The 12,584-nt window shown below is 38.0% G+C and overlaps 1 protein-coding gene across 1 annotated transcript in view; it reads right to left on the reverse strand.

Annotated features, from left to right (window-relative positions):
• The window catches only part of LOC131695091 (octopamine receptor beta-3R-like), a 197,195-nt gene extending 185,230 nt beyond the window's left edge, over nucleotides 1–11,965 (reverse strand). Inside the window, exon 1 of the mRNA XM_058983619.1 lies at nucleotides 11,558–11,965. The gene's annotated coding sequence lies outside the window, so the exon portion shown is untranslated. The remainder of the gene's footprint in view (nucleotides 1–11,557) is intronic.
• Between the last annotated feature and the right edge of the window lie 619 nt (nucleotides 11,966–12,584).

Here is a 12,584-nt window from a genome sequence, read left to right on the forward strand (position 1 = left end):
AACTGGTACAAATCAATAAGAAAGCATCAATATATTAATTTTTGTACCAGTGTTATCTTTGTTTCAATTCTCCTCATACCGAGGTAAGTTGAAACAGCCATCAATGTGAGTTGAAACAAGTAACCAATTATTTTAAATATTATCAAAACGTTTTCTAAACCATCAAACGTTACAATTGAGTCATTTTTATTCGTTCATACTAAGATAATTCCTTAAAATGACATGCATTTTTATCATTTGGTATCCATTTCGGTAGTATTTGGTTCATTTTGAATTATGGTCACTTCGCTCCAAGCTTCAGAAGCTGATAGGAGTAAACAATTAGAACAAATCGTCGCTGTTGTGCTATCTTATGACAAACGCCATTTTGGGGTAAACTGAATTAGATATGCCACATTACTTGTTTGAAAAATCTCTACAAAGTGGCGTTTTCAGAATTTCGAAATTCTACTTGGTTACTTAGATATAGCTAGAAACATGATGAGAAATTACGAGTTTTTTGCTTCAAATCACTATATCTACACTGAAAGAAATCCAAACGTTAATTCTATTTGCTTCAAACCGCTTAAAATTCATATGAAGAAGAAATGCTATTGTTATCACGCGCACACATACCTTCTATGTGTCAACTGTATAAACTATGTATGCACACACATAAGTTATATGTGCATATTATTATAGAATGGGGTTTTATGTGCCTAATAGTTATGAAATGTGAATGTAAGATTAATATTTCTTGTGAATACACACATTAGGTTTATGTGCCAGCAAATAGTGTCTATATGCCTCCGTTAATTGCAAAAATCTATGTGTAAAATCAATAGGCATAACGTTTACTTTTTTTTGAGTGTAGGGATTGGCTCAAGTTATATTGAAGTTTTAGACGGTTTTATGTGTGACAATGTCTGAGGAACACAATGGCATAAACATTTTCGAAAAAAAATTATACGAGTTGTGAGAAAAACACAGTTTTAGTTTTGAACTGGAAATAAAAGATATTTGGCAACACTGTAATCAAGAATAACAATTTTTTCTAGATTCTCTGATTCATTTCCTTTAACATGCATTTCACCGAATGTTTATAGACCATATGAACCCAAAGATATGAATAAAAGTTAAAAAGTGATGATTTTTTTCTATGGAAAATTTTCTATGCACGATTATGACACGTCATACAAATTTTGTCATCAATACACGCCTATGACACGTGTGAGTGCGATTTTTGTTTACATTCATAGTACAAACTCGCAACATAGTCAACCGATCTTCGTAATATTTGAGAGATTAATGCAGAATAGATAGAAGCATCAATTGTCTTCTTTGGATTGTTTATACCATTTATAAGTTTCAAGATATTCAATCTCAAACTTTAAAAATCGTTTTTCTCGAAATGTGCTAAATGGCGCTTGTCATAAGATAGCACAACAGCGACGAAATGCATATTCCGTGGCTATTAATGACCTAGATCTAATAAATTGAGAACGTTGATCACTGTTGTCAATCCAGGAAAGAAGAATCTTGATTATTATTATTTGTTCCGGAACGTTTATTGGATTATTACATTACTATATGACAAGAAGTTCATCATCGAGGAGAGTTGAAACAAGGTGTTTCAACTCTCCTAGGTCGAGAAGTAAGGCTTGATCCACAATTTACAATTTATACATCGCAAAAATGGAAAGAAACGCATACAATTCATAAATGTTAACTCTTAGTCTGCATAATAGTGATATTTTCATGATCGAACATCATTAATATCCTATTTATATAAATTTGAAGAAAATAACGAAAAGATACTTTTGCTAATTTTTTGTAGTGTGTTTACTGTACATACTAAACCACTCATTTAACGTAGTTGGCGTGTATTAGAGGGTTTGTGAGCACGATATAACTAAAACACATGCATTATTGTTTTATCCCAAACGGTACTGTTTCGCTAGTAACGGGCACTGTTTCAACTCTCCTCTGTTTCAAATCTCCTCGGTTTCCCCTATTTCTCATAATACTGAACAAGTGACAATGTGGTCTATCAATGAAACTGATCCCAAAGTTTTGTAATATTCTTGAAAGCTTATATAAAATCCCATCTGAAATGATCTTAACCCTGGATTCTACGTGAAAATAATCCGTCCGGAAGATCCGGAACATCCGTAAATCAGGCTAATTCATGAATCTAGATCTAGAATTTTAAAACATTTGTTCACGTAGAATTGGCATAAGCTCGTAGTTCCGAGTGAAAAGTCGAACCTATTGGTCACATAATGACCATTCGGAAAATCTGAAAAGAAGAGTAGATGTTGCAAACAAATCGTATTTGTGACCGGAACTATTGGTTTCGCAGAAACTTTTCGGAAGATCCACAAAAAACTTCAGTTCTAGAACTAGGTTCATGAATTGAGCAGTTATACGGATGTTCCGGTTCTTTCGGACGATTTTCATATAGAATTCAGGTTCAATAGTTGAGTCGAAGTATGAATATCATTTTAGATGGAATTTTATATAAGCTTTCAAGAATATTACATATTGAGTGACCACTTGTCGCTAGTTCAATATTATAAGAAATACTATTATACCGCAGGAATCAGAATCGGAATCGTAATCCAGAACATCCAAGATCGGGCAATCATGTAAAAAATTGATATATACATTCTCGTTTTTGATTTGTTTATGATTATTATTAGAATTCTGTCAATAAACCTGTGATTTATGATTACGGTTCTGCATACATTTATGTATGCCAAACATGACTCCATACGGCACCGATTCCCACTGGCCAACCGGCTAAAAAACGGTAATATTTACAAAAACTGAAAATTTAAACTCCAACAAACAATTTGGGTACAAGTTTATTTAGATTTGGCTTGAAATGTGTCTTAAAACTGAGTTCGAAATCGGGGTCAATATGACCCGCTAACACCTTATTCGTTACAAAAAGTTAACACCTAAAGAAGGTTAATATCTATGTCAAAACTTTTGTTTTTGGCGTGACTAAGGGCTTACCTTTAAATATAAGAGCCCCTTTCTCGAATTTTCGAAAGAAAAGTCGTGTAAGCTTAGGAACCTTTACACTGTATCAAAAACTTGCCCGTACAGCATTTACTCCAATAATAAATCATTAGAAAAATGTATTAAGGGAACTCTCCTGAATTCATAGTTTAAGACATTTGGTGCAGAACGCAGTCCGTTCTGTAGTTCAAATGTCAAATTATGTTGAAAACCAAAAACATTGTTAAAATATTCGCGAGCTTCAAAAAAGCAACGAAACCGACATCAAAAAATCGAGGGATTGCCCTTCCTATGATCATTCTCAGGGATAGACCGTTCCAACATCAAATTATGGTCTTGTCAAATTTTGGTCTTGTCAAACTGCAAATGACGTGAAAACCCAAGATGTACCAGATAAGGTATAGGCATACGTAAAGCGAGAGTTTTGGTTTTACGATTGACAAGATCGACATTGCGTAAATACTGATTCACTTCCCAAAAAAGAGGTTAATAAAAACGAAATTAATTAAAACAATGTTTTGAATAGAGAAACTAGTGCTTTCAGCCTCTCAAAGCGTTTGCCACCAAAAATATTACTGTGCACACATGCATACACCTTATGCAGATTATCTTGAATCTGTTTTGCGTTTGTCAAATCTGCCAAATCTTCTTATTCTTATCCGGACACGCTCTTTTTCCTTTTGGGGCTGACCCTCGCAAAAAATTGCACGTACACTTACGACCGTTTCAAAACTTTGTGAAGTAAACAAGTATGTGTCAAACAGGTGGAAACAAGTACCCGCGTCGTGTCCTGTAGAATAAGTTTCTGATGATTTCTACAGCATATTCGATAAAATCATTTTTTTTTAGTTTTTCGTGTAATCTAAATGTGTTAGATAATTTTATCCGCATAATGGCCGATTCTCACACCAAAATTCCGCTGGCTAACTGATCGTTGGTAAAAGTTTGTCCGAAATTGCAGGAACTGCGAATCCGCTCACGATCTTCGGTGCAGTATGTACTTCAGAGCTTCAAAAAAATCTTGTGACTTCTCCCGGAACAGGTCGCAAACCGAAGCTTACAGATCGTTACGTTTGCATACTTTTACGTGAAATCAAGGAACATCCTAAACAGAGTTCTCCTAAGCTTGCAGATAGACTGATGCGGTGCGACAACATTAAAGTTAACCCACAAACAATACGCAATGCCCTCCACGATAAAGGATATCGAGGATGCGTGGCGCGTAAATAGCCGTTCATTTTCGCTAAAAATATGAAATGGCTGTTGGAATACGCCCATGAATATGTGGTAGAACCAGAGAATTTTCGGAACAACGTTATATTTACGGATGAGAGCAAATTTAATATTTTCAGGACTGACGGATTGGTTAGAGTGTAGGGCAAACCGAATAATGAGTTAAATCAGAAAAATTGGCGGCCGACAGTAAAGCACGGCAGTGGTCATGTTATGGTGTGGGGTGCCTTCATTGCAAGTGGTCCAAGAAACTTGAAATTTATCGAATCTACCATGGATATATTCATGTATCTTACATTTTAAAGAACAAGGGACCATCCATAAATGACGTAGCATTTTTTGAGTAATTTTAACACCCCCTCCCCCATCGTAGCATTTCGTCACAAACGTCTAAATACCCCCTGGTAATTACGTAGCTTGACGGTAACTCTCCCCCCACCCCCTGTCTCTGTAAAAAAAAAATTAAAAAATAAAGAACGATGTTAGTTATTCCCCTTTAAAAAAGCTACGTAGCCTGACATGACCCCCTACCACCCGTGGTCACACAACATCACTAAATGCAAAACTCCCCCTCCCCCATATAGTGTTACGTCATTTATGAACGATCCCCAATTTAAAAGCTAGTGCGTGGAAATTAGGCCATGGATATAATTTTCGCTTTGCTCAGGATAATGATCCCAAGCATTCATCGAAGATTGTTAAAGAATGGTTGCTCGACAACGTAACATCGACGCTCCGACATCTTCCCCCCTCAGCGGACCTAAATCCGATAGAAAATTTGTGGGATCATCTTGAACGAAAAATACTGGAACACCCGATTCAAAATAAGAATCAGCTGAAGAAGATTCTAGAAAATTCCACCTGAAACAACCCAAAAACTGGCTTATTCGACGAAAAGATGTGAATCTCTTTTAGGAAAATCTCTAACCCTATGTGCGGGGTTGGGACCCGAACCCAGGTGAGCTGCGTACAAGGAAGGCAATCGATTTACCAACTACGCTATGCCCGTCCCCCAAAACAAACATTCGAATGTAACGCCATGTATGTATTCGGGGCAAACTAGTGTTGTTGAAATACTAACGAATGCGAAGTTCAGCAGTCATAATTTCAGAAACTTGATCACGGCTTTCGTAAATCATACAGTTCACGAAATCGTGATCTTTATTCATGAATTTATGAACGAATTTTTTTCGAGCGGGACCGCCGCCGCACGGCATCGTCGTTAAAATTGAAAATAATTCAAGCCTGCTGAAGAAGAAATGGGAAGAGAGTGGGGGCAATTAAAACTAGAAAATTGCAATTGTTTCTAATTAAAAATCAATTGGCTGGTCCTGAAACGGACCGTTGCTTTGTGTTTTATTGTGGGAGTCAACATTTGGGGCCGCTCACTGCGAATTCGGTGAGTCAGTTGGATGTATTTCGGTATGATGGTTACTTGCTTGGCATGTAGGGCGCATAGATTCGTATCCTCGAACAAATCGACCAAGTAGGCCTTGTTGGCTTTTTGAAGGGCCATCCTGCGCAATCTCACGGACCAGACGCTGGAAGGGCACCTTGTAGATTAGTAACTTTTGATAGCAACGAATTTCAGGCAGGGCGAATAGAGGAGCCTTCCCTCTAGTGAGACTTGCGGGCAGTCTGTCATGGTGCGAGAAATGCTGCACTGCTACTGACGATGCAGGCCGGCCGGTAGTACAACGACGGTACAAACTTTTTGGATCAGGTTTTTCAATTATAGGGTGCGGTACTCGAAGTGTAACCAACTTCAGACCGTTCGCGCAGCTGTCGCCAAGCTCCAGACGCCGAAGAAAGCCATTGGCCGAAAGTTGGCCAAAATACCGGCAAGTCACATTCGGACAGCTTGCGATTCGTGGTTGGCCGACGTAAAACCATAGTCAAGGTAAAAGGTGGTCATATCGAGCAAAAGTGAATTGATTCTGAATTTTTGATTATTTTCACACATTTTATACTTTGAAGTAAATAAAAATAATATGCTATATTACTCCCTAAAGAGAAAATTGGCTTAAAACCGTCTTTATGCATGAAGGGCACAAAACCTAACTATAATAAGTCCAGGTGTTTGTATTTCGACTTCGTCTCTTTGGAACCAGGGCACTTGACAAATGCACCGGGGTAAGTTAGAAGTCGGTTTAGTGTGTTCACAAGTAGTGTTTCCAATTTTGTACATTTGTCAAGTGCCGTGGTTCTTAAGAGAGAAAGTCAAAACGCAAACAACTGGACTAGAAATAATGTTCTAAACCGAATTCATGACACCGAGTAGCAGATGTATAGGTATGTATTATCAGTATTATAAGAAATACTCCTGTACTCTCGGAATAGGCATTGGAATCGTTATTCATCCAAAATCCATCGTACCAGGTCGTCGGGAAACTCTAAGCTTGCTTATATGACCCTCATATGAAGCTTTCTTCCTTCAACCCCTTGCTCTTCCTTGAGTAGAGTAGAGTGTCAAGTAGGTAAATTTTTTTGGCGAGCTCGCGTGATGGTATTTTTGCACTGATTTTGACAAACTAACACTCGTTGGAAAGGTTATACATCTGGCAGGGTTTTGGCAATACTGATGTAATGCCTGGCTAAACATTTTTTCCGGTTTATTTAGGTTATATTCGAGAGTAAATAAAACAATTCCTAGAAAATCCGCGGTTCAACTTTTATTTGAAGAGTATGAATACTGCAGATCATTTAAACACGAATAACACAAATAATAAATGCAATGCATTGACTTAATTCAGGTAAAAGACTGATGAAGTGGCAAATAATGTGAAAAATCATGAAACCGCTGAAGGAAATGCGAATGACTTCTTCGGTGTCCTCGGCGTCGTCGACAGAGTGTGGAATTGAAGTTGTGCATTCTGGCTTACGTGGCTGCTTAGCTGTGCGACGATCAGGTTTGCACTTCGGAGAATTTTTTTTGGAATCCTTTTTTTCTCTTTCTCGATTATCTAGTCAACAACGCCTTAAATTATTATATTGTTAACTCACGCGAAATATCTGACACGCTTTTATTGAGGACGAGCGCTTTCCTTTCACACGAGCACGCAATGTTTCGAACGGAATGATGAATTGTTTAAAGGCTGATCGAATACTGGCGCCATCTTTATGTCCTCTTCGCTTAGTTTTGGCGTTTTCGCACAAAATTACGCACAATTTTCCTGTCAAAATAATTCAAATTTACATTTAAGTAGTGACCTACAGATCCCCGAAACTGTAGACGTATCGTGCCCCCAAGCATATGTTTCATGTTGAGAAACGTATTTTTTCAAAAACCATCTTTGAAAACGAAAAAAGCAGTTTTACTGCGAAAAACGAAAAAAGCAGTAATACTGCGCTGCTTGAGTGTCATGAAAATTTTTCCAACGGTGTGGAAAAATTGCTTTCAAAGATGGCCTCTCAACATAATTTTAACCCTAGAACGTTGCACTTGCGTTTTCCATCCTAGAACGTTGCACTGGGGTACAAATGTACCCCACGCGTTTGATCGCAGTTTTCGCAGGTGAACATGCAAACAAAATAAATGTATAATACATCATTTTCTTTCTTTTTTAATAGCGAAAACAGCTGTGTATGTGAAAGTATGGAATTTATTGAATCAATGATACATAAATTTGTTTGAACAAAAAAGTGAAAAAATCGCGGTTTTGACTATTTTTACAAAAAGTACTATAACTTTGCGAATTTTCAACCGATTTTAAAAATCAAATGATTTTAAAAGTTCAAAGAATGGTCTAGAAACGTTATACAATGGAATTTCGATATTTTTGAAAAGGTGCAATTATTTGGAAAAGTGAAAGTTTAAAAATCGGGTTTTGGAAAATACCACAAAATGGTGTGGAAATTCAAATTACAAAAATATTTCCGACCAGTAATACACGCATCGTTACTGTTACAGCAGTTACTGTGCACAAATTATACTTGCGAACCATTGATTTGAACAACTATAAAAAATAAACAATAAAACAATAAAAATCTGCAAAAATTAGAACGATTTTTTTCTACTTCAAAATTAAATTAAATTAATTGAATAAATGAATAAAAACGATTATATAATACTAATTGTTACTTACGTAGTAAAACAACCAGTATTTAAAATAGTATGCTCACGAGTCACATTTGCAGTGACAGCACGAAACCTTACGAAACGCTAACGGCAACCGTACACTGGGGTAATAATGTACCCCACGCCAACTTTGACACCTGCTTCCACGAAGTCTATAAGCAAACTGGCTATACCACCTTTTCCTACTCTTAATAGGAACTTTAAATTGAATTATGTTTAGGGTACCCGGTCGACGAATGCTGAATTATCGTCTTCACATGGCTCCAAAGAAGGTGTGGGGTACATTTGTACCCCAGTGCAACGTTCTAGGGTTAAAAAGTTATCGCAATTTGACTGTTGTTTCGGGTCATTTTAACACCAGCACCTAAAGAAGAAGAACAAGCTGTAAGGAACCATTTGTCTAGAGGGATTTTTCCAGAATCCGAACACCCAAAACAAAACATCTTGAAATAGTTGCAAGTGACAATCACTTGCAAATAATGTTATCATCGCTTGCAAATTTGCAGTTAAAGCCGCTTGCAATTTTTGCAAGCATATAAAATCACTTCATCTCTAACTATACGTACATTCGTTTCCTCAACACACTGTCATAAGATTCCCACCACATTCACGTGCCTATGCTGGTTAGTGTAGCAACGCACGCCGAGTTTTTATTTACTGTCAGCTTTTTATTCATTCCTTACCAACATCATCAAACGCAGTATTGTAACTTATTCATTACACACTTATTATTACACACGAGACAGCATCGAATTGCGGATGTGCTAATTGTACGAGTTTTAACGCTCTCTTCACTATGCGGAAAAACAGGTTAGTACTTATAATCTGTGCTACGATGCGCAAGGATCTGAGTTCAAGTCTGGAAGTGTCCTTTACTTTTTTCATAAATCGTGAAATCATCCAAGTGTTTATATATGACTTTTATCCACTCATAACTATCTGATAGCATGGTTGGATGGATAAAGTATTGGGTAGTGAACTGTTCGTGCGGGGCTCATTTTTCAATGCCAGCAGTCTTTTTTATCTAACGCATATTGGTCACCAATACACATAAATCGCTAATACATAGACAAAATTCGGTTTTCCTGTTTCTTGCATTACATGCAAGGAAGCTTCTTGCAATTTGTGCACATTACCAGAACGCTTGCAATTTTCGCTCGTATTTATGTAAGCGAATCTTACCGAGTACGTTTTGGGTGAAGCAGTATAGATTTGGTCGGATTCGGTTGAGCCATTGCGAACTGTTCGTTGGTTTGTATGAATAAGTTGGAGTTTTCTCGACGAATGACCTCGTGCATTGCACGATCAATTTCATTATATTTACGAATTTATATTTTAAGTGTAACCCACATTTTGCATTTTTAACAGGGAATGGAAAATAGCTTCCGCATTTTCAAATTAACATTGTTTTTATTGATTAATCACACGAGTAGTAGTTCATTGTCCAATGTTCTGTAGAAAAAAATAAGATTATTACCTTTCGATTCACGAGCATTTTCGTAGTTCGAGGTGTAACCCACAATTCATACTTCCATTCCTTATCTTTCGTTTCAGAGTTATGGTGTCTCTGGCAAAGATGTTGCATAGTTTCTAGCGCTTTATGTGATCACTTCATATTTGTTCGGAATTTAGTCGCTAGGGCTGCGCTTTTATCATATTTGTAATGGAACGTGATAGAGATATGGTGTTTTCGGCAAAGTTGTATGTCTGTGTAATTATAAGTACACCTTCTGTCCTACAAGTTTTGAGATATGGCACATTTTTGAAAATATAATCTGTAAGTAATTTTTTAACCAAAACAGGCTCTATCTCGAAACATACAGGACTTACAAAGTTTGCGTCTTCAGAAGATATATTTAAACTGGCAGGACCTACAACTTTCTCGAAGACACTACATTTCTATCTAGCTCTTTTGAAAAGTTGATTACAGCGACTGAATTCCGAAGTAGTATGCTTATGCTTCAGCCAAATTAAGCGCTTGGTGCCATTCTGAAGACAACATAACTCTATAACGAAAGATAATAATTGATTTTTTTTAAATTTCCGACCACAATGTACCGTTTTTCTCTTGATCCCTTATTGCTCGGTCAACTTTTAATGTTGAGACTTGACGCTTGCACTGAAATTTTCGAACAATTACGTTCAGCAATATACATTCGTGCAAGAAATACATATTAGATTGCAAATAGCCATACAAAGCAAGTATGTGAGCGGCACTTACCCTCAGGAACGACTGTTTGGGCCGAAACGTCAACGTACAAAGCAATCCAACTAAAAACAGTATTATATCGAGTTCACCGATATGTGAGTAGAAAATAACATTTAGTGATGGCGGAAAACGAATTCCATAAGACACAATGCGGGGTTAGCTCCTTTTGGAAGCCAACCATTCATTTGCCAAACGTCCAAAATGAGATTGACCATTAATAATGATTCCATTCCAAACGACATCTCAGTCAAGAAACCCGTAGACCTATCCAGCAAATATCACGCCGGAAGCCGTGTAATCTGTCTTCGCTCCAGTTTCCACCAACAGCTGAAGGATTTCCCATTATAATAATACTCTCCATTACCGTTCATCCTAATGTGCCCAAGCCAATCTCATTCGGCACGAGGCACATCTAGCCCGAGGCGGTCCAAATTACCGTGCCTCGTTTGACATCATTTATCTCACTTTCACGCTTCGCGCGAAGAAACTTCTATCATAATTTCCTCTTAAATTGAGAATCTTCGACAGAGAATACATGTATGTAGGTATTATATATAAAAATTAGATAAAAACTTACATTGTTCAGGATTCGCTGCAGTTCTGCTATTCCAAATTCGATTGTCATTATTTATGTATGATTTGTTTACTCAGTATTCCACAGCAAAACTACGTTGGAGCTACAGAGGACACAAATGTGAATGTGCACAGCATTTCCTCTGTAGATCCAGATTTCAATAAAGATTATTGATATTATCCCGGACATAAACAGAGTAAGAGCATCACCAGTAGTAAATCTCTATCCGGATTTAAATACGGATTGTTTTTCTTCCTTTTCCCAACACTAATACCAACTATACTTCATAAACAGACCCTATTCTGTTCAACCCTTTTCGTCGAATATTCCCCTTTAAAAAAACGTAAAACCCAAATCTCACACTGATCCTTTCTCCACATTATTGCCTTTTTGTCAAATGTTCGACAGGTTTCCTCCCTGAATCCTTGATTAAATACTCGCCGCCTTAAAAAGTTACCATAACTCCGCCGTTCCAATCTTCGCATTTCCTTGTTTGTGTATGTGTGTTTGTATTGGAGTGTACCACCGCGTTTCCACTTCCCGTCACATTTTTCACTTATAGCACAGCTGCTCTGCCGAGGCACACGAAAAGGACAACGCAAGGTTGACCTACTCCACTACTGCAAAATCAGCTACAACAGCATCATCACCACCGGCTGAGAACTATGTCCCGTTGCCCCAGAAAACCGTTTGTCCAGCAACACCGCTTGCCACCCACATTGCTCCAACCCAGTGCAGTGGTGGGTTAGAAAGTTGGGGAAACTGGGGGGCGAGGAAAACCACACACAGTCACAAAACTGCTCCTCACTAGGGCAAGGTATGTATGAACCGTTTTTCCGCTTCTGGTAGGACTTTTGCTTCCACTCGGCGCGCTCTCAAAATCGCAACTGACTGTTCTGACTGAATGGCGGACTGGACAAGCTGGCAGTTCTGCAAGAACCTACGTACATATATGTATACCTAGTTCTCGCTGAAATCACGAATGCTAGGTCGGATGCGAATGAACTCTTGCTCCACCGGTGCTAATATTCGATGACAGAAGGAGACCATCCCTGTCGAGGTCGGTTTCATTGATACAAGCGGGAGGGAAAATGCTGGTTCGTTCCCTTGCAGACCAATATAGGGTGCCCGGAGTGGGGTTCATTCGCAACTCAGAAAAGCTCCGGCTGCTTACAGCAGCTTCATTTTTACACGATAAACGAGAAAATGAATAATGAATTAATGGACAAGGAAAAGTTCAGGAGTCTGCGCATCATTCACGTAGTAAATTTGGCAGCAACTTGCCTGGGGTGCCGGTCGGTAACAATGGATTGTGATTCTGAATCACTGCTGGATAGGGTCAATTCCCGATGCGAAAGCTGCTTTTTTCGGGAAACATGGAAAGAAAGCTCGAAAAAGACTGAAACGTAGGGGTAGATCTGAAGGGATGCCGAGTTCATGATTTTATCTGGCAGAAATTTTAATGTCAATAAAACAGTATTGAT

Source organism: Topomyia yanbarensis, chromosome 1 (genome assembly GCF_030247195.1).
Source record: "Topomyia yanbarensis strain Yona2022 chromosome 1, ASM3024719v1, whole genome shotgun sequence".
NCBI lineage: Eukaryota > Metazoa > Arthropoda > Insecta > Diptera > Culicidae > Topomyia > Topomyia yanbarensis.